The 15,751-nt window shown below is 41.5% G+C and overlaps 1 long non-coding RNA gene across 1 annotated transcript in view; it reads left to right on the top strand.

Annotated features, from left to right (window-relative positions):
- The window catches only part of LOC140719744 (uncharacterized), a 32,919-nt gene extending 22,301 nt beyond the window's left edge, over positions 1 to 10,618 (top strand). The window contains exons 2-3 of the long non-coding RNA XR_012096995.1: positions 2,746 to 2,798; positions 9,704 to 10,618. This is a non-coding gene — a long non-coding RNA (uncharacterized lncRNA). The remainder of the gene's footprint in view (positions 1 to 2,745; positions 2,799 to 9,703) is intronic.
- Positions 10,619 to 15,751: the final 5,133 nt, after the last annotated feature.

Raw genomic sequence — 15,751 nt, 5'->3', positions numbered from 1 at the left:
GATGTATTCATCTTAGATGTCCAGATGTTCCAGGGTTGAGTGAAGAATTAATGAGATGGCAGCTGCTGTGGACCTGTTCTCCAGTAGGAAAACTGTAGCAGATCTACGTCGCTTTTCAGGGCACAATTTTTGTAGGATTTTCCATTCAAGGACATTGGTGTTTCCATAACAAGCTGTAATGCAGCCAGTCAATACACTCTCCACCACACATCTATAGAAGTTTGTCAAAGTTTTAGATGTCATGCCAAATCTAACCGTACTCCTAAGGAAGTAGAGGTGCCGACTGCTGTCTTCGTAATTGCGTTTACATGCTGGGCCAAGGATGGGTCCTTCAAAACAATAGCACCAATGAATGTAAAGTTGCCCACCCTCTCCACTACTGATCCTTCGATTCAGGGGATGACTTGTGGAAATAGATTTAAGGTGGAGATGATGAGAAATGGCTTTCCCCAGAGAGTAGTGAATCTGTGGAATTCTCTACCCAGAGAAACAGAAGAGGTCAACTCATTAAATATATTTCAGATACAATTGGGTAGATTTTTGCATAGCAGGGGAATTAAGGGTTATGGGTGAAAAAACAGGTAGGTGGTGCTGAGTACTTGGCCAGACCAGGCATGTTCATCATGAATGGTGGAGCAGGCTCAATGGAGCAAATGGCCAACTCTTGCTCCTATCACTTATGTTTTTATGTTCCTTGAGAGAATTAGTGCAGCACCGATTCATCACACTGATTCTGAGGATGAGTGTGTTTTTGCTGTGAAGAAAAGTTGTAAATAATGAGATAATGTAAAACCTTAAAGGGTAAACATGACTGTTAAAATGAGAGGCATGGTAGACTGCTTAGGTTAAAATATTGTATCAGTACAGGCAGTTACTCATTTGGAACTTAGGAGAAATTTCTGTAAATAAGGGACTGTAGAACTTCAAAATCCTCAGTGTCCAAGACCATAGAAACCCATCAATATTCAAGGTTGAGAAGATTCAAGAGATTCGGAGGATAGAGATGGATTAGGTGCTCCTTGAATGGTGGAGTAGCTTTGTGAGCGCAGCTACCTTGCTGCAATCCACGTGTTTAAATGGAATCAAATTAAGAGGTAAAATGCCCGATTACTGTTGTGTTGCTCAACAGCTTGCAGGTGACCGTGCACAATTAAGAGAATTTCTGTTGTCTGTCACTGGGAAAATGAGAAACCACTCATTGTCACTCAAGCCTATCCATTCCTATCCATTCAGAATCTGAAGAATTCCAGGTTGTGTGTTACCTCCTTACTCCCATAAGATTACCTCTTAGAGTCCTACCGGAATAATTTGGGGTTGACAGGGAAATGGATCAGCAATGATGGAATGGCGGAGCAGACTCGATGGGCTAAATGGCCTAAAGCCAAGCCAGCTATCAGTAATATTTTCAGCTGCTTTATGATGAAGGGTATTCCTGCACCCTACAGAGTTGGCATCCTGGAGGAAATGGGGTAATATTTGGACATATTCCATGAGTTAGGAGTGGGTGGAGACTCATTGCTGGTAATCAGAATCAGGTTTATTATCTCTGATATATGGTGTGAAATATGTAGTGAAATCGAGCCAAACCTTTAGGGTGATGGAGATAGTGTAGCACCTGCTGTAAGATCACAGTTTAATTCCTGCCCCGTCTGTGAGGAATTTGTACATTTTCCCCATGATCACTTGGTGTGTTTCCAGGTGTTCCGATTTCTTCCCACATTCCAGAGACATACGGATTAGGGTTGGTGAGTTGTGGGCATGCTATGTTGGCACCAGGAGCATGGTAACCCTTGCAGACTGCCCTGCGCAATCGTCGCTGATTTGACTTGACACATTTCACTGTATGTTTTGATGTTTTGTTACACATGTGACAAATAAAGCTAATCTTTATTGTTAAGGTTACAAGTCATTGCAGATGCTGGAATTCGAAGCCAAAGCAAGCTCTGTGAGTCATGCAGCATCTGTGCGGCGAATAGACAGTCGAGGGCCTTAATCTGGAATCCAGCTGGTGATTTTATTTACTTAGGGATACAATGTGGAATAGGCCCTTCTGGCTTCGAGCTGCACCACCCCACCAACCTCCAATTCAATCCTAGCCTAGTTGTAAGACAATTTACAATGGCCAATTAACCTATGTCTTTGGACTCTGGGAGGACCCAGAAAAAAGCACGCATTCCGTGTGGAGGATGTACAGACTTCTTACAGGAGACGTTGGAATTGAACTCTTATCTCTGTCGCTCTGAGCTGTATAATGTCGTGCTCCCGTTGCGTGTAAGTGAGAAATGCTTTTCCATTACAAGTTGATAATTTAGAGAAGAGTTTTCAGGCACGTGGAGTACATTGGAAAAACAATTTCTTCGATGAGCTGGAGTGTTGTAGAGATTAAACTCCAAAGGTATTAACGGTACAAGGCGGAAGTGGGATTACAACGAGGCAGAAAAATGGAATTGAGCTGGGCTGAGAGGAGATGTGAATAGGAGAGATGGAGGGAAGTTTAGGGACACTGGCAGAATGCGGGAGATTTCTGTTTGCTCTGTTGAAACAAACAAAGTATCCCTAAACAGGATATGTTAACTTGTAAAATCTCATTTCCTTTTCAAGTCTGCAATGATCCATCCCTGGTATCAGCTGCGATCCTTTTGTATCCCCGACACATTTTATCTCCGCAATTTCCAAATATCACTCCATTGACAATTGTTGATGACAAACACCTAATTTGCCTTTTATTTTTCTCTCCCCCAATAGCAATGGCTGCAGCTGTGAAGGCCAGGTGGCTCTGCCAGAAAGAACAGGAAATGGTAAATACAGTGTTTGTAATGAGGCTGATGCTGGTTTCTAAATCTGTATTTTTTTTCTTTAGTGCTTGTGCAGAGAGGAGTCTCCATAACCCATCTGGTACCGCGGCATGAAACGACCATGCCCTTTGTCCTGTTCAGCATAAATATATTTGGAGAAGCAAGATCGCTTAACTAACAACAGACAGACACTCTTGTTTGATAAAAAATACATCTGGCTGAGATATGATCCAGCATACTAAAGTGAGGATATTCTTAACACAGACTTTTGCAGCTCTGCTTGAGCTTTTCTGCCCAAAATGTGTACTTCAGTGTTTCTGCTCAGCAGAACTCTCTCCTGAACCGATTCCAATGAATCCTATCCCTTCATTCCTTTCTCATTCTTGTGTTTTATTGGTTTTTCTGTTATTTGCCAAGACTCCAGGTGTGACCATGAGCAATCTCACACGTCTTTCTGGGTAAAGATACTTCACTCTAATCAAGGTTACATTTCATTATTCAGGGCAATAGCACACTCTCTTTGCTCTGTAGTTAAGGATACTTTCTCCTAATAAAGGATACCATTGTTCCAATATCCTGTTTCCCCACCCACTACAGGGATGCTGAGCAGCTGGCGTGTGGTGTGGAAGTGGTTTTCTCTCTTCTCTCTCTCTCTAACTATCGGTCACTCTCTCTCTGTCTGTCTGACTGTCAGTCTCTCTCTCTCTGTCTCTCTGTCTGTCTATCTCTGTCTCTGTCTATCTCTCTCCCTCTCTATCTCTGTCCCTGTCTGTCTGTCTATCTGCTTCTCTGCCTCTGTCTCTCTGTCATCTCTCTCTGTGTCTCTTTTTCTCTCCCAAGACTTGTCAGCAGAGAATCACAAGACTCTAGTTTATCCCTTTTTAATCCTCCATGAAACCAATTACACTACCACTACCTCTTCATCTATTCTATATTCTCACTACCTTGCTTTTTTAATAAAAAGGATGTCAGTCAATTTTTCTTCATGGTTTGATATAATAATTTTAAGGTTTATTTTAATTTTCACCTACATACAATAATCTGGTTCCTGGAACTCTATGCACCTAAGTGAAACAATATTAAAGGTATATACCCATTACCCCGGTTCCTGTGCAGTGGTAATCTTGACAGGCACAGCAGTTTCATCATGTTGCAGAAAGCAATAAAGGATTGCTGACCTATCCTCCTGCTAAAGGGTCTCGGCCCAGAACATCGACTGTACTCTTTTCCATAGATGCTGTCTGGCCTGCTGAGTTCCTCCAGCATTGTGTGTGTGTGTGTGTGTGTGTGTGTGTGTGTGTGTTACTTGGATTTCCAGCATATGCAGATTTTCTCTTGCTTGCCGACCTTTCTTTGTCAGGAAGGCCTCCTATTCATAATGCAAACATATTTACCAGAGAATAACACGGGACTAAAGTAGGACATTCAACTATTGGGTGGCGTGGCGGTGAATATTACATGTTGTAACTTCAAAACATTAAACTAATTCAAAGGAAGATCCAGCAGTTCGAAAATGTGGGTCTAACTTCGTTTTTAATTTAGGCAGGGCACATCCGTATCATGTGTTAGTGCGATGACGTATTCATACCTATAGCTGACATGAATTATTTAAACGAGCAAGGATGCTTATTCAATCAATATGCTTACAAGATTACTCAAATATTACTGAAATATTTACTACAGAACAGGGGCACTATTACAGCCCGGGGCTTTGGAGTTCAGAGTTCAAATCTGATGTCATCTGTAAGGAGTCTGAATGACATACTGGTGAGTAGGTAAATTGGACATTGTAAATTGTCCCGTGATTAGGCTAGGGTTAAATCGTGGGTTGCTGGGTGTCATAGCTCGAAAGGTCAGAAGGGCCTATTCTGTGTTGCATCTCAATCAATAAATAAATGCATAAACTCGTGCTTGCCCTTTGAATGAACAATACGTTGTTTTCGCCCCATAACTGTCTGCATTATTCTTCTGATATTGAGTAAATGATTTAACTCATCTTTAACTCAGAAAGGGTTAAAGTGTGTCAAGGGAAAAGAAGGCCTTAATCGGGTAGCCGTTTCAAAAATTCAGCACAGCATTGTGGGCTGAATGGCCTCCTTCAGTGCTTTGATTTTCTTTGAATCTATGATTATTACACCACACTGTTAAGGCATATTTTGGATTTAGGGTGTATAAATAAATATTAACTTCAGCAACCAATCTTTAGACCTGAACACAGACTGTAGATTAAATTTAAAATGCTGCCCTGAACAATAGGTTCCTAGAGCTGTGACCAACATTTAATTGAAAAACCAGACAATGTTCATTAACATTGTCTGAAGTGTGAATGCGAAGAAGGAGGTGACAGACAGGCAGACAGACAGACATACTTTATTGATCCCGAGGGAAATTGGGTTTCGTTACAGCCACACCAACCAAGAATAGTGAAGAAATATAGCAATATAAAACCATAAATAATTAAATAATAATAAGTTAATCATGCCAAGTGGAAATAAGTCCAGGACTTATATGTAATAGTTCCAAAAGTTATATGTAATTCAAAGGAAGCATTGTAGATACATTGCAAATATGGAATTGTCCTATGATCTCTAGCATATAAAATATCATGTAATGTTGGGTCAAACAGGCCTCTACCTCTGAAAGGGTCTCAAAGGAGGTTCACGAAAATGATTCACGGATTGAAAGGCTTGTAACATGAGGAGCGTTTGATGGCTCCTGGCTCTACTCACTGGAATTCAGAAGAATGAGGGGTGACCTCATTGAAACATATCGAATGTTGAAAGGCTTCGATAGAGTGGATGTGGAGAGTATGTTTCCTATACTGGGGGAATCTAAGATCAGAGGACCCAGCCTTAGAATAGAGGGGTGTCCTTTTAGAATGGAGATGGGGTGGAATTCCTTTAGCCAGAGGGTAGTGAATCTGGAGAATCCATTGCCACAGGCCACTGTGGAGGCCAAGTCATTGGGTATATTTAAGGCAGAGCTTGATATATTCTTGATTATTCGGGGCATGAATGGATATAGAAAGAAGACAGGAGTATGGGGCTAAGAGATAAAGTGGATCAACAATGATGAAATGGCGGTGCAGACTCGCTGGGCCAAATAGCCTAATTTTGCTCCTATATCTTATGGTCTTATGAACAATGAAAGATATGCTTCAATATCATTTAACTCTAATGTTATGCTCCATCCTTTGATTCTTATAGTGTTCAGAAGTTTATCAGCTTGATTCTTTAATAGTAGTTAAGCAGCTGTAGAACTTCAAAGTGTGATATAAATCAAATGCTTAGAAGCCCAGAACAAAAGGCCAGAAAATGAAGAGAAGCATTAGGGACAGCTCTGAGAAAATAGAGCAAACTGTGAAGACATGCACCCAGTTTCCACTTTATTAGGTACAATTTTATACCTGCACGTTAAAACAAATATCTAATCATTCAATTATGTGTCAGCAACTCAGTGCATAAAGGCAGGCAGTCATGGTCAAAAGGTTTAGTTGTTGTTCAGACCAAACTTCAGAATGGGGAAGAAATGTGCTGTGAGTGATTTTAACTGTGGAATGATTGTCGGGGCAAACAGGATAGTTTGAGTATCTCAGAAACTGCTGATCTCCTGGGATTTTCACACACAACAGTCTCTAGAGTTTACAGGGAATAGTGTAAAAACAGAAAGCATTCAGTGAGCGGCAGTTATATGGGTGAAGAAACCTTGTGGATGAGAGAGGTCAGAAAATAGTCAGACTGGACAAACAGACAGTGACAGTGACTCTGATACACTGCATTACAACAGAAGAGCATCTCTGAACACACAACACGTTGAACCTTGAAGTGGATTGGCTACAGAAGCAGAAAACCATGAGCCTACACTCTATTAGGTTCAGGTTACTGAGTGTATAATCTAAATTCCCCATTTTCTATTATTGGTAAAATCATGAATCTCTGGGAGTCTCTTAAGGACATAAGGGATGTCATTGAAATAAAGAGATTATCATGAGCAATTGTTAAAACGATGTGAGGTGACCATGTCTTGGCCACACAGATGATCATTTGCTTGCAAAGCAAAGACAACAAAAGTTATTAGTAGCCCTGAATCTTGTTGAACTATAAGCAGGCCTGTAGCTCCCAGTCTGATCATACCTCAGCTACTATTTTTGAACATGTGTTTATAGCTTCAAAGTTGACCACATCCTTTCACCCAAGTCCTCTGAGCATTCATTCTGCATCCTCGAGTGAGAAAAACACCAAGGTGATAATTCTTTGTCCCGGCCTTTAGACTGAGAGGTTCATTAACAGTGCAGGACTACCTGGTGTTTTTTCTAAGATTATAGGGCTGAAGAGACCACCACAAAGCAAGCAGATTTCAGATAGTCAGCTCCCATATCTTTATCTTTGAGATTTTCTGTGCATGCAGGTCAGATTATAGATAAAGCAGGGGAGTGAAGTTTCCGTGATAAGCTTCCTTCCTCCTCCTTCGTGCCAAGCCAGCTTCCCCAGAGTCAATGAGGGTTACACATACTTCCTGTGCAGGGTTTTCCTCTGCACCTGAATAAAGAATCTCTTGGGAGAAAATGTCCTCTGGATATATTCTTGTCTGGCTTACTCCCGTTGGACACAGAAATAAATAAGGGAGTCACAACTTCAGTGAAAATGGGGCAATTTCATTCTCAGAACAATACTGAGGATGACTATTAACTCAAATTTTCTGAATTGGGAATGAAAAGAGTTTTGCTAAGTTACTTTTATGGATTTTAGAACCAGATGAAATTAAAGTGAAAATTAGACAGGATTTCATTTATTATTAATTGAGATACAGCACGAAATAGGCCCTTCTGGCCTTGTGAGCCACACCAACCAACGATATCCCGATTTACTCCTAGGCTAAACATGGAACAATATACAATGGCCAATTAACCTAGCAACCGGTACGTCTTTGGACTGTGGGAGGAGACCAGAGCACTGGAGAAAACCCACACAGTCATGCGGAAAACATATAAACTCATTCCGGACAGCGGTGGGAACAGTATTGAACGTTGTAACGGCTAGAGACGGAATCATTTTACCTAAACACAAAGTACTCTGCAGATGCTGGGGTCAAAGCAACACGTACAATACGCTGGAGGAACTCAGCAGGTCGGGCAGCATCCGTGGAAACGAGCAGTCAACGAAGGGTCTTGGCCTGATACGTTGACTGCTCATTTCCACGGATGCTGTCTGACCTGCTGAGTTCCTCCAGCATGTTGTATGTGAATAATTTTACCTGTTCCTTTGGTGATGAATGTGAGTGAATGAAACTAACATTTCAGAAAATGGTAGAATATTATTGGAAATGATTCAGAGGATGTGTAGCTTGCATGGTTGATGGTTGGGTTGGGATGATCTTGGCAATTTACTTACAAACGTTTTGTCATCATCCAAGGAGACATCGTCAGTGCATTCGGAGAACACACCACAATCAACAGCACATTGATGATGTTACTTGCAAGTGAATTGCCAAGATCACAGAATATTATTTTTGTTGATCACTGGTGTTCCTACTTCTAGGGCTGAATGTTTTCCAAAGTAGTTCTGCTGCATTCAAAATGCTTGGCTCAGAAGAGAGAGGAGTGTTGGGGGGATTGGCGGATTAAAGATAGATTAAAGAGCAGCCTCATTTGTCGCATGTAAATCAACACGTAATGTGAAATGAATTGTTCACATCAATAGCCAACTCAGTCTGAGACGCGCTGAGGGCCAGACCACTAGCGTTGCCATGCTTCTGGTGTCTACAGCTTACTAACCCTAAACCACACGTCTTGGAATGTGGGAGGAAACTGGAGCACCGGGAGGAAACCCACTCCTTCACGGGGAAAATGTATGAACTCCATACAGGCAGTGATGGGATTGAACCCTGAACTTGCAGCCGCCGCTGTAAAGGGTTATACTACTGTGCTACCTTCATGGTGAGAAAGATTGGCCGTCCTGCAGCTGAGAAACCAGGAAGAATGTTTTTATTTCTCAAGGACTGGCATGCAATAGGTATTCTTTGTCTCCATTTCCTGGTTGCAGCAACCAATTTAAGATTCAGAAAGTCTTCAGCATAATTCCATGTTCAAAGGCCTAAGGGATGACTGGAAAGACTTGTTCATTCGTTACGTGCCATGTCATATGATGTAGGTGATCATGGCCTTGACCGTGATTGTTCTTGGCAAATTTTTCTACAGAGTTGGTTTTCCATTGCCTTCTTCTGGGTAGTGCCTTTACAAGATGGGTGACCCCAGCTATTATCAATACCCTTCAGAAATTATCTGCCTGGCGTCAGTGGTCACAAAACCAGGACTTGTGATGTACACCAGCTGCTCATACGACTGTCCACCGCCTTCTCCCATGGTTTCACATGACCCTGATTGGGAGGTCTAAGCAGGTGCTACACACTGCCTTACCCCTCCTTTGCCAGAGGCATATCTCCATCCCACCACCCAGTGCCAAGACTAAGAGGTAACAATGGTGGGGGAATCGAAGGGCAGATTCAGGGAAAGATCATGATGCAGAACCAAAAGGAGGATGAATCACGGGAAAGTCAGAGTCCTCAACAGAGGGAAAAACCCAGGAGTGAGGGAAGTTGCTGAGGGAGATCAGTTTGTGGAGCTGTGGAGGGAGGTGGAATGACATGAGAAGATAGAGAAAGGTTAGAAGAATCAGGGACGGAAGCTCAGAAGGGTCAGAGAGATTGAAGTACTGGGGCAGGAGATCAAGAGATACGTCAGCAGTGGAAAGGGTGAACAGTTTCATGTTCCTGGGTGTCAACATCTCTGAAGATCTATCCTGGGCCCCACATATCAATGCAGTTACAAAGAAGACACGACTGTGGCTAAATTTTATTAGGAGTTTGAGGGGATTTGGTATGTCACCAAACAAACTTGCAAATTTCTACAGATTTGTCATGGAGAATATTCTAACTGGACGCATCAACATCTGGTACAGAGGGGCCACTGCACAGGATCAGAAAGAGCTGAAGAAAGTTGTGAACTCAGGCAGTTCCATCATGGGCATGAGCCTCCCAGCATCCAGAACAACTTTAACAGGAGGTGACTCAAGATGGTGACATCCATTATTAAGGATCCTCATCATCCAGAACATGACCTCTTCTCATTGTGACCATCAGAGAAGAGGTACAGGAGCCTAAAGAGACACTCAATGTCTGAGGAACAGCTTCTTACCCTCTGCCATCAGATTTCTGAATAGACAATGAACCCATGAACATCACTTTTTTTGCTCTTTTTCTCTCTTTTTGTGAAACTTACTTAATTTATTATATGCTTATTGTAATTTATAGTTTTTTCATTGTACTGCTGGCACAAAGCAACAAGTTTCATGACATATGCCAGTGATATTAAATCTGATTCTGATGAGGAATGAAGGACTTGCGCTTGGATGTTGAGTTCATCAATCCCCGCAAAGGCTACCTGAAGAATGAAAAAACATTCCGTCTGGGTGGCCTCCAACCTGACATTGGTTTCTATGGCTTCCTGTAATTTCTCCCTCTCCCCTTCTCTCCTTCTCCAGTCCCTATTTTGGCTCCCCTCTTACCCCAAACCAACACACATAAAATGTTGGAGGAATTCAGTAGGCCAGGCAGCATCTATAAAGATGAACAAACAGTTGACACTTCAAGACGAGACCCTTCTTCAGGACACTCTTTCTTCTTCCCTTTTCTTCACCTATCACCTTCCCCTGGTGCCCCTCCTCCCATGGCCCACTCTCCTCTTCTATCAGACTCCTACATTTTCAAATCTTTACCTTTCCCACTTATCACCCTGTCCTTCCCTTTCCCATAACACACACCTTTTCCCCTTCACTGGGCTTCGCCCACCACCTGCCATGTTGTACTCCTTCCTCTTCCATCCCCCCCCCCCACCTTCTTATTTTTGATTCTTCTTCCTGCTTTTCCATTCCTGATGAGTGGTATCAATCTGAAATATTCGTTTTTCAGTCCCTGCACAGATTCTGCCTGCCCTGATGAGTTCTTCCAGCATTTTTTGTTCGTTGCAATGGAGAATTGTGTTTGGGACAAGGGCAGTAACACTCAGAAAAGGTGGACTTGAGTCAGGTAGAATGTGAATGTCTTGAAGACTTAAACCACACCCCCAATCAGCCAACGATGGCCGACTCTGTGACGTGGGACGGTATATGCAGAGAGGGCTGACAGATCTGCACATGCAAACTCTTGGTCATCATAAATTTTCAGTCACTGTTCTGCGTAGAAAGAGTATTCTATATCATGAACTGATAGAAAGCTCTCAAGCTCACAATCATTTCAGTGTAAGTCTCGTGATTCAGTGAAATGAGCCTATGCCAATTGCTATTGACCATAACACCCACTGCTAATAATATAACAAAAGTTTGAGCTGAAATACAAGCGCCCCCTCACTGTGAACTCAACCTCTGTTGTCAAAAGGGGTCTGTAGACTTGAGCAGCGTTTCAGGATGTTACACATCAGGGGATCAGATGAGTGTTACTGATAATTGTTCGAACTTTCCTTTCAAGGCCCTCTCAGTGGTTCTGCCTCCCAACACATTCCAGCCTATGCATTGACCTATACATTACCCCAGACCTGCAATTCATATTTTCTGAAGACAACAGCGTTTCTTTTCTGTCAGTGAATATGGATTCTGGTTACTTTTTGTCTCGCTTTTGTCAAGATGGCACCAATGACCAACGTGACGAATGGTGATGCCCTGCAGACAGTTCACACAACCACGTCTTCTCCTTCTTCTGGCAAATATACTTCTACTACTGATCTGTGTGAGACTGGAGCCTGTAATTTACATTTTGATAACGTGTTTTTGGGCCGACTGAGTGTTCTGCTTCTCTTGCTGTCTCTCCGTGAATTCGATGTGGTACAGAGCATGGTTGAGAATAGAGTATTCGGCCTAAACATAAAGTGCGAACCCGTGATTGTCTCCACTGTCTGATCTCACAGATTAAAGTGTCGAGCAAGATTGAAATCAACGAGGATGAGAGCAGAAGGTGAGCGGGTGTTCAGTGCCGTTGGCCTGCGTTTGGTTCTCCTTTCCTTCTCTATCGCTGTTGCCAGAGGAAGGTGCAGGAGTCTCGGTCAAGCTTTGATCGGCACGGATTGTGGATTGGACTGGTTTTTAGAAGACTCTGCAGTTCACGTTTTCTGTGGTTCTGGTTACACCTCTTCTTATTTCCATCTTGCACAATTTTGATCGGAGCACTTCGGCACAGACTAAATTGAAAAAAATTGAATGTTCCTAGACTATTTCAGAGACTCTGAGGTTTGATGTATAATATTTTGTGTTATCCTCTTGATTTTGCCTTTTGCATGATTTGTTCTTTTTTTGCAGGTTAGGTGTTTGATGTTTTCTTTGAATGGATTCCATGGAGTGTCTTGTTTCACAACTGTCTGTGGGAAGATGAGTCTCAGGGTTAGGTACTATATGCATACTTTGATAATAAATATACTTTGAACTTTATTATCCCTTTCTGGCTCCTTTATTTTTCTCTTCTTCTGACAAAGCCAGTCTATTGTGTTTGGGACTCTTTGGGCATTGTCCTGGTGAGATGGTGAATTTTCATCCATAGTCCCCTCAGTACGTGTATAAACCTTGTGCCCCCTTGCAGGGATGGTTGCAATCCAGTGTTGAAGCATTATCTCCAGACTGTTGTGTTGCGTAGTTCCACGTATTTCCATACTACTGGCTGCAGTACTATGGATTTCATAGGCATAAGGCTATTACACTGCACCAGCAACTCAAAGATCACACATTCTAATCCCAACATGGTAATAAATGTGTTTAATATACAAGGTAAAGTTCAATAAATGGTGAGCTTTACTATAAAAATTTTCATGACTTCAAGACTTTGCAGAGAGATTTATAAGCAGCAAAATTATATTCAAAATATAATGTTAGCAACCAAACTGTGCACAGTAAATTCCTAAATCAATAATATAGCCTTCATAAATCAAAGTATTGAGTACAAGAGATGGGATGTAATGTTGAAGTTGTATAAGACATTGGTGAGACCTAGTTTGGAGTATTGTGTGCAGTTTTGGTCACCTACCTACAGAACAGATGTAAATAAGGTTGAAAGAGTACAGAGAAAATTTACAAGGATTTTCTTGTAAATCCTTTACAAGAAGAAAGATTGAACGCAGAAGATTGAGAGGAGATTTTATAGAGGTGTACAAAATTCTGAGGGGTAAAGATAGGGTAAAGGCAACCAATATGGTTATGAATGAAGACCAAGAACATGAGTTGTAGATTCCTTGAAAGTAAGTCCATTGATTGTGAAACCATTTCAGTGAAGTTGAATGAAGTTAGCCCCTCTTACTCAAAAGCCTGATGGTTGAGGGGTAACAAACTGTTCCTGAACCCGATGGTGTGGGTCCTGAGGCTTCTTGATGTCCTTCTTGATGGCAACAGTGGATGGTGGGGGTCTTTGATGATGGATGCTGTTTCCAATGACAGAACTCCATGTAGATGTGCTCAATGGTGTGGAAAGCTTTATCTGTGATGGACTGATCTGTGTCCACTACAGTTTGTACAGTTTCTATCTTTGTCACCAAGGGGATGGTATATGTCCCACACATTTGCTGCAATTACCACATTCGAGTACCAGCAGGACAAATAAGTTTTGATCAGATTGCACAACACTGTGACATCTATCACACACCTCCCTTTGAACTTCTAGCCACTACCCCAAAGGCCATTCATTGACTATCCTGTACCTCCAAGTGTCTATCCAAATTTTGTGAGGTGCAGGCCCCATTCCTCCATTCTTGTTCATCTTTCCATCTCCATGCCAACCATGTCTCAGTCCATGGCTATTTATTTATTTGAGGACTTCCACATTTCTTTCCACCCCCCCCCGCCCCCCACCATTCCTATCTATTTCTCAACGCACATTCCAAACTCAAGCTCCAGTTCTTGGTTCTATTGTTGTTTGCCTATTTGGATGCTCCAGATTTTCTAGGCACCAAAATTAAACCTGAGATAAAAAATTATTAATTGGTCCAATGCCTACTGCTTTATGTGCGTGAGAGTTTCACATTACTCCTGCTCTTTGTTGAAGTGTTTCTGAACTTTTCTACAAAATGGATTGAATCTAATTTTAAGGTTTGATCCACTTGTCCTAAATGCTGCCCTCTTCTGAAGTAGGTTAATTTCTCTCTACCCCATCAATTACTATCAAAATACAAAAATCTTTAGACAGATCTCTCCTTATGTGATGTTCAATACCAAATCATGTAGTTTAAACCATGATGGGCTGGTACATTCTAGACTAGGAATTCCCAACCTATTTTATGCTATGGACCCCACCATTAGCCAGTGGGTCTGTGGACCCCAGGTTTGGAATCCCTGATCTAGACCAAATTCCCTTCCAAAATTAATGGACCAGTGCTGACATTAAGTCGTCAGAACTCTGCTCAGTACTCACTGTATTGTCAGCTTAAAATCTCTTATTGCTGTTGCAAAATGCATTCCTCTTTATCCTTAAGAGCTTCTGCTATAAAGGAAAACATTCCTTCAGGTGGCTGATGATTTTTGTGCCTGACAACATTATAATAATTCTTGAACGTGGACCTGAATATATCTTGAGAGTTCTGCTGTTCTCAATTTTTCAGTATTTAGCAAATATAGCTCAAATCGAACAATCATTTGAAATGAAATAGGTCAGATAAAGGAAATAAGAAAAAAAAAGAGATTTTATGTGAAAATATTTGGCATTCAGGCCTTCATCTGTCAGGGCATTGAGTTTAGGAGTTGGATATAATGTCATCAGTGAGACCGCACTTGGAGTATTGAGCGAATTTCCTTCACCAAGCTAAAAGAAGAAGATCATTAAGCTGGAGAGGTGTAGAAAAGATTCACAAAGATGTTACAAGAGCTGGAAGGCTTAAGTCATGAGGAGATTATTCTGTTATGGTTATTATTCCATAGATTTATCAAGCATGCCCACAACAAAATGAATCTCAGAGTTGTATATGGTGAAATATTTGTACTTTGATAATAAATTTACTTTGAACTTTGTCTTTAAGTGTATAACTTGAGCATGTCCTGCCTTATGTTAGCCATAGGCCTAGTACACAATAGTTGTTTCTGGCAGGGGATCCATGACAAGAACATTTTTTGACCTGACATGCAACTCAAGGTTGAATGCCCAAGTAGAACAGTTCTCCATTGATTCTGGTTTGGTTATTATTCTATAGATTTTTTGAGTTTGCCTGAAGGAAAATGAATCTCAGGGTTATATATAGTGACATATATAAACTCTGATATTAAATGTACTTTGAACTTGAACTTGAACTTTTTCAATCGAGAGTGGGAGTCTGAGGGAGACCTGATACAGGTATATAAAATATTGAGGGGTGTAGATAAGGTGGATGATCACAGTCTTTTTCCCAGGGTAGGAAAGTCTAAAACTAGAGCACAACAGTTTTAGATGAGAGGAGAAAGACTTGAAAGGAACTTAAGTGGAAACCTTTTTAGACAGTGGGTGGAGGGTATGTGGAGCAAACTGTCAGGGGAAGGTGCAGAGGTAAGTACAACTACAATGTTTAAAAGACATTTAGACAGATACATGGAGAGAAAAGGTTTAGAGCACAGGGTTCCTAACCTGGGGTCTATGGACCCCTTGATTAATGGTATTGGTTCATGGCATAAAAATGGCTGGGAATCCCTAGTTTAGAGGGATATGGGCCAATCACAAGCAAATGAGACTAGATTGAATAGACATCTTGGCCATGTTGAGCCTGTGGGCCTACTTCTGTGCTGTATAGCTCTATGACCCTAATAAATGAGAAAATAAGAATATTAAAATGAGAAGATAAACTGTAAAAATGTCAAAAGAGAAGTGTGAGTGATTAAGAACCAAGATGGAAATCTTGTGGAGACTGAGGTACTAAATAGGTTTACACTAGAGATGAGTTGCATGTTACAGTGCAATAAAAGGAA

The sequence above is a fragment of the Hemitrygon akajei genome, chromosome 32 (assembly GCF_048418815.1).
Source record: "Hemitrygon akajei chromosome 32, sHemAka1.3, whole genome shotgun sequence".
Classification (NCBI taxonomy): domain Eukaryota; kingdom Metazoa; phylum Chordata; class Chondrichthyes; order Myliobatiformes; family Dasyatidae; genus Hemitrygon; species Hemitrygon akajei.
The sequence above is the reverse complement of the archived record's forward strand: the minus strand, read 5'-3'. Positions and strand labels throughout refer to the sequence as shown.